Source organism: Protopterus annectens, chromosome 2.part2, assembly GCF_019279795.1.
Source record: "Protopterus annectens isolate FY-2018-M chromosome 2.part2, PAN1.0, whole genome shotgun sequence".
Taxonomy (NCBI): Eukaryota; Metazoa; Chordata; order Ceratodontiformes; family Protopteridae; genus Protopterus; species Protopterus annectens.
Window position 1 is genome coordinate 112793473 of NC_056730.1, and position 18131 is coordinate 112811603.

Sequence of the window (18131 nt, forward strand, 5' to 3'; positions counted from 1 at the left end):
ATAAGGACAAAACAACTGTGGTACCAACCCTTTGCAAAAGACGCATCCCCCAGGTAGGGCGATATAGTCTACATGAAGAATGTTGGGAGCCATGATGTATCTTGGGAAGAGAATAAAGTAAAGGTAGCCTGGGACTTTTAAGGAATAATTGAACCAAGCTGCAGTCAGATAGTAAGCCTTCATCACAATCTTTTTTTTAAAAAGTCAACCAAAGCAGACTGACTCATGCATAAATAGTTAAAATGTAATTTAGAATAATTATAGGACATATCTAAGCAGAGCCATAGACTGGTCATCTGATGTCTTGGACAGTTCTAATTTAAAGTCTTCTTCCCAAAGCATTAATTAAAGAAAATATCACCTATGGCTTACACAAATGCCAGTACTTGCACCCCATCAGCATCTGTCCCCCTCGCCCTAGCCTAGTTATGACTCTGTATCTCGGTAAAACTCTATAGACATAGCCACAACATTTCTATACTTATCAGTGGCTTAATCATAAGATTATCACATTTAAACAGAGATTGTAATGCCCTCCATTTTTTTATTAATGTTGTTCCAAACTATATAGCATTTAACCATGCAAACATACGCATCCCCACAAAGCAAGGATAAAATGAGGCCCAGGATGCAGTTTATGCATTTGAGGCCTGGCTCATGGCACCCATGAGAAACTCACGCAACCCCACAGAGCAAGGATAAAATGAGGCACAGGCTCAAACTAGGAATATCATAGAACATATGTTTGGATTGTATAAATCAATGTTCCCATGTCCACACACATCAAGAGGTGTATTGCAGTCTGACCCAGGCAGCTCTGCTGAAATAATGACACTTTATGCCATGTTACACAATATAATTGTCAGGAAATAGCTTCAACAAGGACAGCAATGAGCATGGCCACAGCATTAAGGACCAGAAGCAGGTCCAGCAGCAGCAGATACAGATGAGGAGTCTGAGGGAGATCCACCTGCTGCAGATGGGGGTGACAGATGGAGGCATACATGGTATGCCCTGGCTCTGGCTAAGAGGCAAAGAACAGCACACATAATCACTACCTAGGTCAAAGCCTAGGATCCCACACACATACATATAGGAAAACTGATGCCTGACAAACTCCACAGCCATTACTTAAGCATGTAATGGCTGTGTTCTGATAGCATCAGACAGGGATAATCCCCAAGGACACAATTTCTACCTCCAGTAATGACAAGGTAATTGTGGAACCTGTAATAAAAATAAGGTTACATAACAGTACCTCTCATATGGAAACATATACAGTGGATGTAAAAAGTGTACACACCCCTGTTAAAATGCCAGGTTTTTGTGATATGAAAAAAATGAGACCACAATAAATCATTTCAAAACTTTTCCCACCTTTAATGCGACCTATAACCTTTACAATTCAATTGAAAAACAAACAAATCTGTTAGAGAAAAATATAAAAAATAAAAATGTACAATAAGCTTTTTGCATAAATGTGCACACCCTTAAACTAATACTTTGCTGAAGCACCTTTTGATTTAATTACAACATTCAGTCTTCTTGGGTAGGAGTCTATCAGCATGGCACATCTTGACATGGAAATATTTGCCCACTCTTCCTTGTAAATGTGCTCCAAATCTGTTAGATTGTGAGGGCATCTCTTGTGCACAGCCAACTTCAGGTCACCCCACAGATTTTCTATTGTTTTTAGGTCTGGGGTCTGGCTGGGCCATTCCAAAACTTTAATTTTCTTCTGGTGAAAATGCCATTCTTTTGTTGATTTGGATGTATTCTTGGGGTCATTGTCATGTTGAAAGGTAAAATTCCTCTTCATCTTCAGCTTTTTAGAAGATGCCTGTAGGTTTTGGGCCAAAAGTGACCGGTATTTTGAACTGTTCATAATTCCCTCCACCTTGACTAAAGCCTCAGTTGCAGCTGAAGGAAAGCAACCTTAAACCATTATACTGCCAATACCATGCTTCACCGTGGGGATGGTGTTCTTTTGGTGATGCGAAGTGTTGTTTTTGAGCCAAATGTACCGTTTGGAATTGTGGCCAAAAAATTCAACCTTGGTCTCATCAGACCATAACACATTTTCCCACATGCTTTTGAGAGACTTGATGTATTGTTTTGCAAATTTTAGCTGGTCCTGGATGTTCTTCTGTGTAAGAAAAGGCTTCCGTCTTGCAACCCTACCCCATAGTCCAGACATATGGAGAATACGGGAGATTGCTGTCACATGTAGTACACAACTAGTACTTGCCAGAAATTCCTGCAGATCCTTCAGTGTTGCTGTAGGTCTCTTGGCAGCCTCCCTGACCAGTTTTCATCTTGTCTTTTTATCAGTTTTAGAGGGACGTCCAGTTCTTTCCAGCATCACTGTTGTCCCATATTTTCTCCACTTTTTGATGACTGTCTTCACTGTGTTCCATGGTATATCCAATGCTGCAGAAATTTTTTGTACCCTTCTCCTGGCCTTTCAACAATGAGATCCCATTGATGTTTTGTAAGCTCTCTATGAACCATGGCTTTTGCTGTAGCAGGCAACTGAGTAAATGTCAGGAAAATCCAACTATGACAGCTGAACTTTATTTGGGGTTAATCAGAGTCTCTTTAATTGATGGCAGGTATGTACCCAATAAGAATGAATGCTGTAATTAAATCAAAAGGTGCTTCAACAAAGTATTAGTTTAAGGGGGTGCACATTTATGCAACCAGCTTATTGTATGTTTTTTATTTTTTTATATTTTTTCCCCTAACAGATTTGTTTGTTTTTCAGTTGAATTGTACAGGCTATAGGGCACATTAAAGATGGGAAAAAGTTTTGAAATGATGTGTTCTCATTTTTTTATGTCACAAAAACCTGGCATTTTAACAGGGGTGTATACACTTTTTATATCCACTGTATATATGATCCTAAGCAAAGCATTTGACTAAGATGTTAAGTTATGTCAGCAATAACTTCATTGTCAGATTATTGCAATATACAGTTACGTATTATAACCAATACTGTGAATCAAGCATTTCAATTGATCACCATCTATAAAACATGGAACAGGTCAATTATACCCTCATTTGCACAACTATATCAAGAAGCAAGACTGAAGTACCTGCTGCTTCCACTGATTTACTTACAGTACTAACTGAAATACAATGAGTTTCAACAATTAGATAAGCAATCATTTACAAATGAGTAGGAACAAGAAATCAAAAACTTTTCTTCTGCAATATATATTGATAAATGCAAGCTTATAGGTAAGCAGGCATTAACTATCCACTGTGTGCTTCAGACATATATGCAATCCTAAGTCACAAAGACATGTGCAAAGGGCAGAACACAGGCATCATCCTTAACATATGGTGTGAGGGTAGGAGGGCAAGGCCAAAACCAAAGAAGTGAATGTGTGCAAGTAAGAAGCACGTGTATCTGTCAGAGTATATAGTGTTCAGGGACAGTAACAACAGAGGTATAGCACTTAACAGTACAGTTTAGATAGTTAGATAGCTTGCATATGTGTGAGGTGGTACAGGCAAGTGATTGTTTTTCAATGTGTGTGTGTGTGTGTGTGTGTGTGTGTGTGTGTGTGTGTGTGTGTGTGTGTGTGTGTGTGTGTGTGTGTGTGTGTGTGTGTGTGTGTGTGTGTGTGTGTGTGTGTGTGTGTGTGTGTGTGTGTGTGTGTGTGTGTGTGTGTGTGTGTGTGTGTGTGTGTGTGTGTGTGTGTGCGTGTGTGTGTAGTATTACATCCTGGCATCTTGGGCAGTTGTGAGCCGTGCATGGTAGAGTAGTCAGTTCTACATCATGACCCCCAACCATGGCAACCACCTCTGCTGGGAGTTGCACTGCTGCTTTCATGTCCCTGGCTAGAAGTAAGGGTGCTACCTGGATGTGAATGATGTCTGCTCACAACTACGCCCATCATCATGATCCCATGACCTACCACATCTGGGTGGGGACACTACAATCACTGATGGAGCAGTAGAAATAGTTCCAGTACAGGAGCAAGATCTTGCATTTCCATGTCTGCTAACAACAGAAGATATAGTGCCTCACTGGCCACATCGATGCCCACTCTCCTCCAGCAGACTTTTCATCACAGACACTGCTTGATCCGGTGTGTCATTCATCCTGTCCAAGGAGTCACCCACTAGGTTCTGGGAGTCATGCACATCAGAATGTACACTGTTCAGTACTTGCACTATCTCTTTTGAGGCCCTAGTGGAACATGCCTGTGCCTCCACTACAGCCTTACACATATGTCTAGTAGCACCTAATGACACACCAGCATCAGGAAGAGGGTAGACAGTATGCCTCCTTCAAGTACTTCTATCTTCCCTCCTGTATAACACCTTGCCCTCACAATGGCTTCAGGGAAAAGCAACCAGCTCTGCAACTGGAGTAACCACATTATTCTGATCAACTGTGTCACCCTCAACCTCTCCAATATCAGAGGTCTCTGTGTCCAAAATATGGGCAGGGGATGTGTGAGTCATAACCTCAGTGTCAGACTGACCCTCTACACCTCCAGACTGTGCCTCTTCATTGTCACCACCATCATCATCAGTGGCTACCAATACTCTGACATCAGGTGGTGGAGATCTACAGTTCCACTGTTCAGGATCACCTATGATAACAATCAATAAATATTAGCAGACAGAAACATAGAGAATACAATTGATCAAATATTTTTCTTATATGAAAAGTATGTTAAACTTTAAGAGATGCTGACGCAACACAAATGTTTACTTGCATTTAGACCTAAATCTACCTTACATACAGTAATAATAATACCCAAATGTCTGCTTACCATGTGTAGGTGGGTTTGCAGCCTGCAATCGAGATGTCCCTGTATGGGAGGAAGGGAAAGGAAAGAAGGCTAAGTATCACAATGCAAATGAAACAAGAAAAAGAGAACAATCCCCTTTACATGTACATATTAAGAATATTCTCGTACAAAAGTCTACTGAACAGTTGGGTCTCCTCTCCAACACCCTCCTTTAATCTGTCTATTATTATGTCATCTGACTCACACATCACTGGTTCTACATATAGCAGGCATCTAAGATATATGCATATAAATATATAACAATGACACTTGCAATTTGTATACCTGGACGTTCTGTTTGAGACACTCTTGGTCTGTCATCCACATCAGCATAACATCAAGGATTCTGTTTGAACCCTTGCTAAACTATCCGTATACCTGACAGTGGACAGAAACTCCTCTGTTTCAGTTAGTGGTGGTTCTGTAGCAGGATCAACTCCTGTAGCCAACTCTGCCTGGGCAACTGCAGCTGCCCTATGGTGGACAGAAGTTATCATATCACTTGTCCTTTGTCATACATGGAAGGTAATTTCTCCCATGCCCTCCAACAGCATTGATGTCATCAACCACTCACTGCCATATCCTCTCTCAGACAAATTTGTCACCTCTACATCTCGCTAAGAGAAAAGTTCCATGACAATGTAAGGCCTGGATAATGACCTCATTTTCTACATATGTGTAAGGTGGCTTGCGGTGTACACATTTCTTCTTCAGTGCCATAAACCTTTATGAGACAAAACAAAAAACAGACACAAAATGAAATATATAATACACAGGACAGGATGGCTCTGAAATTATTTATTGCATACATGCATGCATCCATCATGCAACAACAATTTAAAAGGTAATGCTGCCTATGACTACACACTAGTTAGGACAGCTCCCCCCCAAAAAAATATGCTTAATGAAATAACAATAATATATAACACCTAGACCCCAACCAAAGCTATTCAAATAATATCTCCAAATTATGATCTAACAACCAAGACTTGAACAGATGGGCAAAATTATACCTCCCACTTCTCTTCAAAGCTGCTATAATCAGAATGAGCATTCTACCTCATCTACTTTATGTTTTCAACACATCTAACATAATAATTCACAACATTTTTTTAAAACTCTTAACACATCTTTCTCCAAATTCCTATGGTCCCCCAAATCAATTAGAATTAACTACAATAGATTAACTCTCCCAAAGGACAAGGGTGGTTTAAGTCTACCTGACTTCAGACTTTATTACAATATTATCAATGGTAACAAGATAGTAACAATATCTGATTATCCTTCCAATTCATCTACCTGGGTTCCTACATGGGTAAAATTATACTATAACAAAACATTCAGCTTTAACCCCAAAGCCCTCCACTTTCTGAATACAGAAAACCTAAAAAACTTCAAATCACTATCAACTATTAAGCATAAAATAACTATTCTTCAGAAGATTTTCAAATCTCTAGAACTGCCCATTGCTTTCAATACCCTGCAGCCATTCCATCTCAACCCAAACCTTAGTTTGAACAACAAAATGATCAACCTGGATAAATATCCCCTTATCCGAGAGTTAACTATAGCAGATATCTTTCCTCTCAGAAATAATTCATTATCCGAAATAAGACTACACATGTCTCTACCCAAAAGTTATACAATCATCTTGAGACAAATCTTTGAACTTTGTTGTAATACCTTGGAATATATCTCTCTAAATCTAAATGATATTATTGCCTGCAAATCCATATGGACCCTCTTTTTATTTAAGAAGAAAATGATTTCTAATTCATACAAACTTATTCTTTCTATCCGAACCCAAAATGATCAAATGTTTTCAAACTAATGGAAAGCCCAAGATCCCTCCATTATCTCTAACCAAATCTCCCAAGCTATTCAACTCTCCTTGAAAATTAGTCCCCTTAAAAAACTTAACTATACCCAACTTATGATCTTAAACAATGCATACCTCACCCCTGCCATACTTTCTAAAATCTATCCCACCTCCTCTCCCCTCTGTCCCCATTGTACCAATCACAACAATGACCTGCTCCATATTTTTTGGAACTGCAAATGTTTTATAGACTCTGGTACTCCCTTAGGGTACAACTGGAAAAAAGGGATATGAAAAAATTACTTTGTCCTGGAAATTCGCAATATTACATATCCCCTCTGCAGGATTATCTAAACTTCAGACTCGTCCTTAATAACACTCGTTTCCCTTGTCAAACTTTAAATTACCCTTAACTGGAAGGCTAGAGCTCTAATCACTTGGGATGGATTTAAACAACTTGCAACCAAACACTTACATGCCCACAAGTATCTGAAATACACCTAAAGACTTAGTACACACATTACTGAATATTAGGATACTTTATTTGATATCCTTCTAGCTTAATCTCTGTTAACTTATCTATTTTGTTGGACATAAGGCATATCTGTAAATAGTTATTTGTTGTCTATAAGTCTATATTACTTTCATTGTTTTGGTTGTGCATTGTCTGTTACCACTTTGTATTGCAATATTAAAAATCGTTACTAAAAATATTAAAAAAAAAACAATAAGATATAGCAGTTCCATAATGCATTGAACATGTTGTTGTAACTGTAATACATCACAGCATTAAGAATAATAATTCACAATGTACAAGCAGAAATTTACAAAACAATGTAGTGCCATCTCCATTGCTGTGGAGGGCAGTCAGGTAGATACCACAAATATAACATATTTCTTTGTGCTAATACATGCAAAAATACCTGACCTTGCTGGATGTTATACTATACTAATCACAATGTTGTTGTTGTTGTGTCTTTCGGCTTTTCCCGGTTAGGGGTCGCCACAGTGGAACTCTGGTCCGCTAATGATTGGCAGTTGATTTTTACATGCTGAGTTGCCAGCCCTAATGCACAACCTTCAACAAAGGTATGCCCATTCACGCATGTCTCCATGCAGAAGACGCTCTAGCTGAGAGTTGAACCGGTCAGCGTCTTACTGTGAGGCAACAACGCTTCCGCAGCACCACCACCGCAGATACTATACTAATCACAGTAACTGTTCAAATTCAAATAAAATAAAACTTACAAAATATGTCAAGTAGCATTCTGTAGCAAACTTTTTGTAATGTAGACATAACTGGTATAATGGAGTCTGCCAACAGTAAAGGATAACCAAAAAGCAAAAAGGTAAATAAATGGTTTGTATTGAGCATTGCAATTCATCCTTAATACTTCACTAAAAGCATTATGTAAGAAATAGCAACATACCTTGACAAGAAAGTAATGTAGAAAAAAGGTAATTCTCCAAATGTGTGTATTTAGCAGAATCAGGATCTCTAGATCAAAGCAGTCTCCACAGTATAATACAAGGTTATTTACTACACAATTACCTTTATATAATGAGCACTGTGAGTATGTAAATGAGGTGTTAAATCATTACCATTCCTTAATACTACAAGCTGCACTAAATGCAGGGAAGGTAAACATGGTATAAGGAACTCTATGATTTCATGCACGCATCATAGCAATACAAGGACGAACAGTGAGAAATATTAACTGCTAAATGCTTGCAGGTATCTATAATTATTCTGACTGCAGGAATAATCCTTGTTTCACAGTGTCCCCTTTTTGATGTACAATTACTGATGATGTGTCAGGGAGAAGAGACTTACCAAAATGTCCTAAGATTACATTGGCTGATTGACAGATTCATTAACACCTACATTAAATGTACACTAAGTGTACACATTCTGTATTCAAGAACATCCCTATCACATTGCTTGTGCTATCTATTCACTAAGAATGAGATGGAGACTACATCTCACTTAGTGCAACCTTTATGAACCCCCTTCAATATTTAAGGCTTCAAGAAAATCAGTAGAAAAGCTAAAATTAGGAGGAAGAAGGTGTGAGTTATACTTGTGTTGTCTGTTCACTCAGAATGGTATACACTTAATGTAGGCATTCGTGAATCTAGCCCTGAGTTATTAGAGCAACATTCCTAATATTTGAAATGCTGTTTTAATGACCACAGTTACTGCTTCTTACTAAGAAATGCTGTGCATCTTCAAGGGAATACATTAAGCATTTATACAGATAACATATGCAATAAAAATGAAATAGCATTGCTGTTAGGAAAGCACAGAAAAGGGAATGTGGCATCATAGAGAAAGACAGAAGCACACCTGCAGATTTTCCACTCTTTGTTTAAGATGGTGTGAAAACATGGGTTTCCCAAACTGTTGGCTATATCCCAATCATCCAGGCATTTACTGGCAAATGGGAGAGGACAACTTTCATAACTTGGTTCTGTTGCACTTTCAATGTGACATTATACAGTGTCACAGTTTGAGTACTCCTTGCTAATATATGTCTTTGTCTATGGCAGACATGGGAAATAATCTTAAGTGATTGTTCTTAAAACCATAGTTTAAGGGTTGGGTTCAAATCCCTACAGGTTCCTGTTCCATGATAACAAAGTTGATTAAGGACCAGAAATGGACAATTGTAGTACTTGTTTCAATTTTTTTCCATAGTCATTTGTGCATCATTTGGCATTGTGCTCCATTGACTGGTAGTGATCAGTAGCAGTAGCACTGAATAGTAGTTCACTGCCCAAGGTAAAGACCAACTAATTTAATTTGGAATGCCATGAAGAGCACAATTGAGACTGGCATTGGTGCAGTTTCCTCAGCACTCTGAACAGTACAGATCAAAGAAATTCAAGCTGTCACATACCTATCTCTGTGGTATAATGTGTAAATGTATTGAACTTAGAGAAACAATACAGGTAATGCCTGTTCACAAATCATTTTACAGAGGGAGGTCATAATAAATATTGACACACATTTTGGTGTAGTAATATTCTGAGGTGGAAAACTCAAGTAGATCAGTATTGACCAAAAGTGACAGACAGCTATGTTATTTAAATTATATCATTATTAACTGTGTGTGTGTTATGTGAAAATTTAAATAATTTCTGTTGCGGCCTGTCCCCTTTTCCATTCCCATGACATTACCTAAAGTCATGATATTATGAGACATACATAATAGTAGTGATGATACAAGGAGATGTGAGAAGGCTTATTATGTTAATGTACTGCAGTAGTAGCTCTGCTGCTTGCATGATAAACATTGTGATTCAATTCATGTTCCTTCAAATTGTTATCCAAATCAATTTTTGTGAATGCTTTGATAAAAATTGTCTTCTGCATTTGGGTGCTGTTTGGCAGTGTGAAACGTACTTATACAACTTAACGAAAAAAGTGAAACATTTAGTTTAGGCTGCCTTATGGAGTGCAAATAAACTTTACAGCATTGTGCAACCATCAGCACTCTGGATAGTACCCAAAGAAGAAATACATCTCTCAGTTATTTTTACATGTGGCACAAGGTTGAAGTGCAGTAAGATTAGAAAAAAGGATAGCTGATGCCTGGTTCAAATCCACTTAACTGATAATTTTACAAAGTATGGTTTGAATACATATTAGTCACATTTTGTGATACCACTGTGTTGTTTAAAAATCAAATATTGTCAGTATTGAAAAACATGTCAGCTGTTGTCTGTCCATTTTCAAATTGTTTGCCTTTAATTACACATCTGATAATGTGTTCCACAAAGTACATTTCTGAGGTTGCAATGAGATGTGAGAAGGATGAATGTGTCACTTGAATGCACTTCTTTCTCTGGTCATTGCTGCATATACCCATTGATGGCATATAATTTACTGTCAGCTTTTTTCTCTGTCATACTTTTTTTTCTAATGCCTTTTCCATTTGCTCTCTACTCAGCAGCATTCAAACTCAGTTTACTGCCTAAGGAAAAATGTGAAACATTTAGTGTATGTTGTCTTATGGAGCTCATATATGCCTGGCATCATTAAGCAGCCCTCAGCACTGTGGGTAGCAATGACTGCAGAGAATGCACCTGGCAGATGTCCAAATCTGTGGCACAAGGTGTAAATGAAATAAATTGAGAAAAATAAAGCACATGATACATTGTTCAAATCCTGTTTAGTGATCACATTTCAATTATTCACAATATGTACTTTTTTATTATGTTTTTTAATCTGCATTACTCTCCACTTGGCAATGTGCAAACAAGGTTCACTACCTAAGTGAAAAATGCAGTTTATACTACCTTATGTAGCGCAAACATGCATTGCACATATGGCAGCACTGAGTGAATAAAATACACCTGTCATGTAACTTTCTCTGTGACACATTGTAAAACTTGAGTGAAATGAGGCCCATGATGCATTGTTTGAATCCTGTTTAGAGGCTACATTTCAATTATTTAAAATATGTGTTCTCTCTCTCTCTCTCTCTCTCTATATATATATATATATATATCTTCATTTGTTCTCTGCTTGGTAATATTCAAACATGGTTCACTACCTACAAAAAAAGTGAAAACTTTAGTTTAGGCTGCCTTATATAGCAGAAACATGCATAGCAACAATGCGCTTCCTCAACACTCTAGACAGTACTTAGTGGAGGAATTCCACTTGCTATATACCTATTTCTCTGCTACAAGGTATAAGTGCAGCAATTATAGATAAAGAATACAAGTCATTAAGGGTTTGAATCCAACTGAATGACACTTTTGCAAAGGGTGGCAGAATCCCATCTCAATATTTAGCTAATGTATGCACAATGTCTTAAACATGATAATTATAATATTTCATATAAAATTCACTTGAACATGTATGATGGGTGCAATACTTTTGTTATACTAATCATGACTCATCCCATATCTTAACTATGTATTTAAGACAGTTATATCTTGAGAAGTTGATATGTAATATATCCCAGCCAACATTACTCAGCTCATTCAACTGCATCCATCTGAAATATATTCACAAATGGGAATACTGAATTTTACATAGGAATGCATTCCTATAAGTAATTAAAATCACAAAATACAGGCCTCTCTGAAGTGTATCTCCACTCATTCTGAAATTAGTATATCTTTAATGTCCATGCTTCAAAGGTAGTTCTCCTGTGCCAATGTAAATTAATAATCTAAGTTTCAATTTTTGTATGCTTTACTCCATGGGTTTGATTCCCAGATGATACAACAATATTTTAATTTTGTACAAGCTCCAACATTACAATATATCACAATTCATCCTCTTTCTCATTCTAAACTGCAAGGATTAAAAGCCATGTTGAACATTGGAATCTGTGACAATAGGTTGAGCATTGCACATGGTAAATCTCAATGCCTTATTTCACACCTTTATTTCTATTTGATGTAAGCAGTATCAATGTGTCTGTCAAGAAATCCATATGCTTCCATTTGCACAAATTCAGTTATCAAGGCTGTGCATCTTTGCTCACAACCAGTTACATGCAAGATCTGAACTGGGTGCCAATTCAGTTTTGCAGACATGGCTGATGAGGGAGAGAATGTGCTAAATTTAGAGCACAAAGGTGGTTTGTTGAGGAGTCCAGGATATTTGTGGCACTCAGCATGAAGTGCTGCAACCATAGGCTGCTGCAGGTGTATTATACTGGGTCTTAGTATGTGGCCGAGGCTTGAAATAGCTTAGCCAAGGTTGTCTCCAGTGCAACTGGTATTGTATGCACTGGAGAACAATGTCATCACTACTATAGTGACCTTAAGAAGAACAAGCAGAACCTCCTAAGCCAATGGGAGGCTGAATGTAGGACTGTGAGTACCCCTTAGTTGTATAAGTATACTGACCCATAACCTGACTGTGATATGGCATTGATGCTCTAGTCGGTCATTGCAAGTATTCAGTATGTTTTCAAATACATTCCTTTTCTTTTTGTACTGTGCAGCTGCAGAGGAAATAGCTGCAAATCACCGGGTACAGCAGGAGAGATTAACTCACTTCATGGAGGCACAAGGTAAGTATGATTTAGGTCTAAATTCAAGACAGAAAAGTATTTTCAGACCCCCTATCACTAGCATCTTGAGCAGGCATACCTTGACATTGATATCAAGGATGCATGCCTTCCCCAGTAACTCTTGCTGTTTGTAATAGGCAACGAGAACACCTGCTTAACTGTGTGTAGGTTCAATACCCAGAAGCAGCAATTAGTACAGGATAGTACTTCTAAAATATTAACAGCAATAATATGTCAGGTACAATTCAGATATGGTAATTGCACTTATTGCATTTGAATGCATATATCCTATCCATCATAGTGAAATAAAGGCTGCTTATATCCTAGCAGTGAGATGTCTATTTCATGACAAATTCATACATTTGCATCAAATATGGATGTGGCAAAGGTGCACAATATTAAATTATCATAATTAAGATATTTACCCAAAATTGTATTGATTGTATTGAATAAATAAAATAATATGACATGCCATGGATTTAATTACCTTTTCTCTTTTTTTGTCTCCTCCCACCCTATTTCTCTCCCCTCTCTCTCTCTCTATACACATATATATATATATATATATATATATATATATATATATATATATATATATATATATATATATATATATATATATATATATATATATATATATATATATATATATATATATATATATATATATATATATATATATATATATATATATATATGTTTTTTGGTTTTAGGGGGGTTATAAATAATTAACAGTCTTCTGTTTGCATACCTTGCTACTGAAAACAAAATGACCAGCAACACAGAGAGGAAGACCAACCACTAGACCTTGGCCAGCCATACCTCCACAGACAGCAGCATAGGCATCCAGCACTTTAGGATTACAATCTGTTGGCATTGTTAAAATTGTGCCAAGTCCAGGACTTACCCAGGCAGCTGATACATGAGACAGTAATGACAATACTGGGGGTAAGGGCTAGATTCTAACTGTTCACAAGCTGGTGCACCTCCAATGTCCCCTACTTATCCCCATTCATGGTGTCCCCCAACTTTTTGCCTCCATCACCGTTCCTGTTTGTCTTGTATGTCCTGTACGACTGTGCATGCTTCTTAACCTACCCTATCTACCTGACTCTCTCAACCCTAAGTAATTTTCAGAACATTATTTTCTCTCCCAAATAAATAAAAGGTCACCTGTCACACAAAAAATACATACAATACATAGCTCTCCACTTTGCCTATATGTTGTATTGATGCACTTGATTTTGATTCAGTTGGCCATACAACATTATTCTGTTGTTGTCACTCATCACTGGTGTGGTGACACTCCAAATTCATGAAATTTTGTGTACAATTGTACATTTATGTTGTGAAGAACTAGATAGCTATGGTGCTATCCCAACACCCTCCTGCAAATTCTTGTATTCTTTCCCTTATGCCCAACCATATTTTCACCATTGTCCTCTCCAACCTTTTATTACATGTTTAATCTGGTCAAAAAATAGATTCACATGCAACACACATACGGCTAGAAATGCCTATGGACAAACCTTCACTTTATGCCCTTAACATTTGCTTGGAGGCTGGCATAGGACAGCAATGCTGAGTGATGGTGGATGCTGTTGAACTGCTTGTGTCAAAAGTGCACTGTCTCCCCTTAAGTGTCAAATGTCTCCTGTGGTGCTTGCGACTAATACTGTGGTCTCTAAATAGTGTAAATAGATGGGTAGGAGGTTTGATACTTAAAATGGAAAATGTGTGTGTGTGTGTGTGTGTGTGTGTGTGTGTGTGTGTGTGTGTGTGTGTGTAAAATGAAAAGGATTGGTATTGTATCCATTTCACATGAAGAGAATACATTTAACTTTGCACACAACTACCTTATCCTACTTTTTACAGAAACATCCTATTTGCAACACATTGATGAGGTCATCTGTCCAAAAATGTACTCTCTCTTCTTAAAAGTCAGACTTCTCCTGTGGTAATTACAACTAATACTGTACTTTCTAGATTGTGCAAACCAATAGATAGGAAGTGCTAACACACTAATGAGGTGATCCTGTCAAAGGTGCACTATCTCCCCCTTAAGAGTCAGATGTCTCTTGTGGTGCATGTGACTAATACTGTGCACTCTAGATTGTGTAAACTGATAGGAGACTTGAAGCTCAACATAGTGTGTGTGTGTGTGTGTGTGTGTGTGTGTGTGTGTGTGTGTGTGTGTGTGTGTGTGTGTGTGTGTGTGTGTGAGTGTTTGTAATGTCCGGCACTATATCCAGTTCTCATGAGAAGAATGCATTTAACTTTGCTTGCAGCTCCCTTATCCCACTTTTTACAGAAGCATCCTCTCCACAACACACTGATGAGGTCATCCGGTCAAAAGTGCACTCTCTTCCCCTTAAAAGTCAGACTTCTTCTGTGGCATTTGTGACTAATTCAATGGTCTTTAGATTGTGTAACTAGATAGCTAGGATGCTTGATGTGCAACATGGGAAATCTGTGTGTGGGGAGGGGGTGTAATGTTTGGCAATATAACCAATTCCCATGAGGAGATATATGTAACTTTGCATACAGCTATCTTATCCCACTTTCTACTGAAAGATCCTCTTTGCATCACACTGATGAGGTTATCCTATCAAAAGTGCACTCTCTCCCATTAGGAATCAGACTTCTCCTGAGATGTTTGTGACAAATACTGTGGTCTCTAAATTGGCTACCCTGATAACTAGTTGTTGCAATGCTCAAATAGAGACAAGTTGACTATGGGGTGGAGGTTACAGTCAAGAGAGCATGCCCTCCAACACAGCTATGCTCAATCAACGTCTTCTCCAATGAAGCATTTTAAACTGCAAGAGGACTCCACTATCCCCTTATATCATCTTTCACAACCACATCTTCCTGCAACACAGTGATTAGGTCATTGTTTCTAAAGTGCACTCTTGCACATTAAATATCAGACTTCTCCTGTAGAGCTTGCTTTTCTTACACTAGTCTCTAGAAAGTGTGAGTGGGTAGGAGGTTTAATTACAGCACTGATTAACTTCTACAACTATGTGTATGAGTATAAATTAATTCAGGATTGTTTTACACAAATTTGCAGTGGCAAAATGTACAACCCCAAAATGGCTGTGCAAGTCATTTTACTAGACACATCTCCTTGGCAGTACACTGTTTATGTCATACCTTCACAGATGCTGTATCTCTCAGTTATACTTAATATTCTCCTGTGGCCCTGGCTGCTGATAATGTGCTGTATAGATTGTGTAACTAGATAAGTAAGTGGTTCGAATCCATCTCTGCTTAAATACTGTGGCTGTGGTTACTGTCATATACTGTTGGCTACCTCACAACCACCTTTATGTACACTTCCATTTATGAGATGGATTTACAGTGGCACAGTGTTATGGTAGCAAATCCTAGCACCTCCAGGGAAATTACATTTTTAGCCACTCAGTGATGACATAATGCTACCATAACTGCAGTATCTCACAGTTGTAGTGTGAATTCTTCTGTGGTGCATGACTGTTGATATTGTGCTTTGTACGTAAGATGTTTGAAGCCAGCTGTAAGTCTATCTTTCACCCTTGTACTGTGTAGACTACTCTTCAAATACATATATGATGTTTAGCTATACAGTGTTATTGTGCCTTTCGACCAATTTTTTGCCTACACATCCAGCTAATAAACAATGGTGATATCATCCATTCAACTGTGCACTGTTCCTATTATACTGCAACATGTCTTGTGGTGCTTGTGATTCAGGCACTAATCTGTAGACTGTGATCTTAGGTGCTTAGCTCAAATCCAGCTATTACTGCTTATCTACATTGTTTCAAACTTATTGTGACTGCACACATTGCTAACACTATTGTCAAATGCATCTGCTGTATATATGTATAGTTGATGATTCCTCTTACAAAAAGCTATGATAATTTCTCATAGAGCAATGCTTTTATTTTATTCATACTAGGGTAATCGCCATATACCCTTTTTAAGCCTAACCATTCATGTCCCAATTTTCCCAGTTATCACTGCCCACTGGTTAGAATAGCTTTGGTATATGCTTGTGCCTTAGTGCATCTACAAATGGCATCTGTCCATAAGGACCACAGTTGACAAGGCAATGGTGAATTTGGGATTTACCATCCATTTGTACAAACTGTGTTTCACTAGGATTAGGTAAGTGTTCTGTTTCACATGGATGTGGACAAAGCTCTGCTTATGTCAAGATGATATCACCCAAGATGGAGCTCAAACCCATAACCCCTGGCATAGAAGACCAATACCTTATTCATCAGGCCATCAGAGTAATCATGACATGTAATTGCATTTCCTTACATAACATATGTAGTAAGTGGTATCCTCTGACACTACGGAATGAGAAGACATCTTGCAGTCTGTTGCCTTAGTACAGCAATTATAGCCACACATATGCCTTGCAGCAATAACATGATGTAATGCCTTAACATACCAACATGTTTCACAATTATAGTGACACTTCTACTATGGCACATCACTCACTACAATATGTATTCAAATGCTCAGGTGTTCAACAGCCACATTCAGTGACTGTCACTATAGTTTGGCCTTATACTGTTATGCATGAATAGCATTCACCACTATTATAATGTGTACATTTACAATGGGAGAGGCCTCTAACATCCCTTTTATCTCAAAATGATTGTTTACAACACATACATATGATGTAATAAGTTAGCATAGGTAGAGTATCACACATGTTTCAAGACTTCCACTGTGGCATTTGTGGTTCAACCACATTATTAGTTGGTAGAGTCACATAGCTTGCTGTTCAATTCCTAAAAGGGCAACAATGTATGAATGCACTGACATTACATAAACACCACTCTATCTAGTTATTATCCATTTTTATGTTGGACAATGATAGATCATCATAGGTAGTGACTGTATGGCACTGAAATAATTATTCAGGGCATGTTGTGCTGTGAGTGCTCTTCTGGCATGTGCATTGAGTACTGGCTTGTGAAGCATACCTACACAGACTGTGGTTCAAGTCTTGGACAGTGTGTGTGTACTACATGATGGAAATAGCTTCCTTGTCAAAGAAGCATTGATATTCTACTGCTCACTGTTGTGTGGACAGTAACATGTGTAGCTCCTTTTCAGTATTCGGACTCAATCTGATTGTTCATAGTACATACATAACTCCTTTCTTAATGCAGACATTGATTTCAGTTAGTTGCAACAGCCTCCATTGCTATTTGCTTTGGCACATCCAGTCAATACAGTATGGAGCCTACTATTATAGGCAGGGATTTGAATCTGGTAACATCTGTCTGTCAGACAGCAGTAGCATACACACAGACAATAGCTATGGCACACTCAGAGGCCACCTTCATAAATACCCCTTATGATAGGTAAGTGCTGTAAACCTTTCATAGGTGCTCCTCATGACATAACTGATATGCATATTTCTGTGGCATCCACGATTAGTATGCATCTCCCTGATATCTG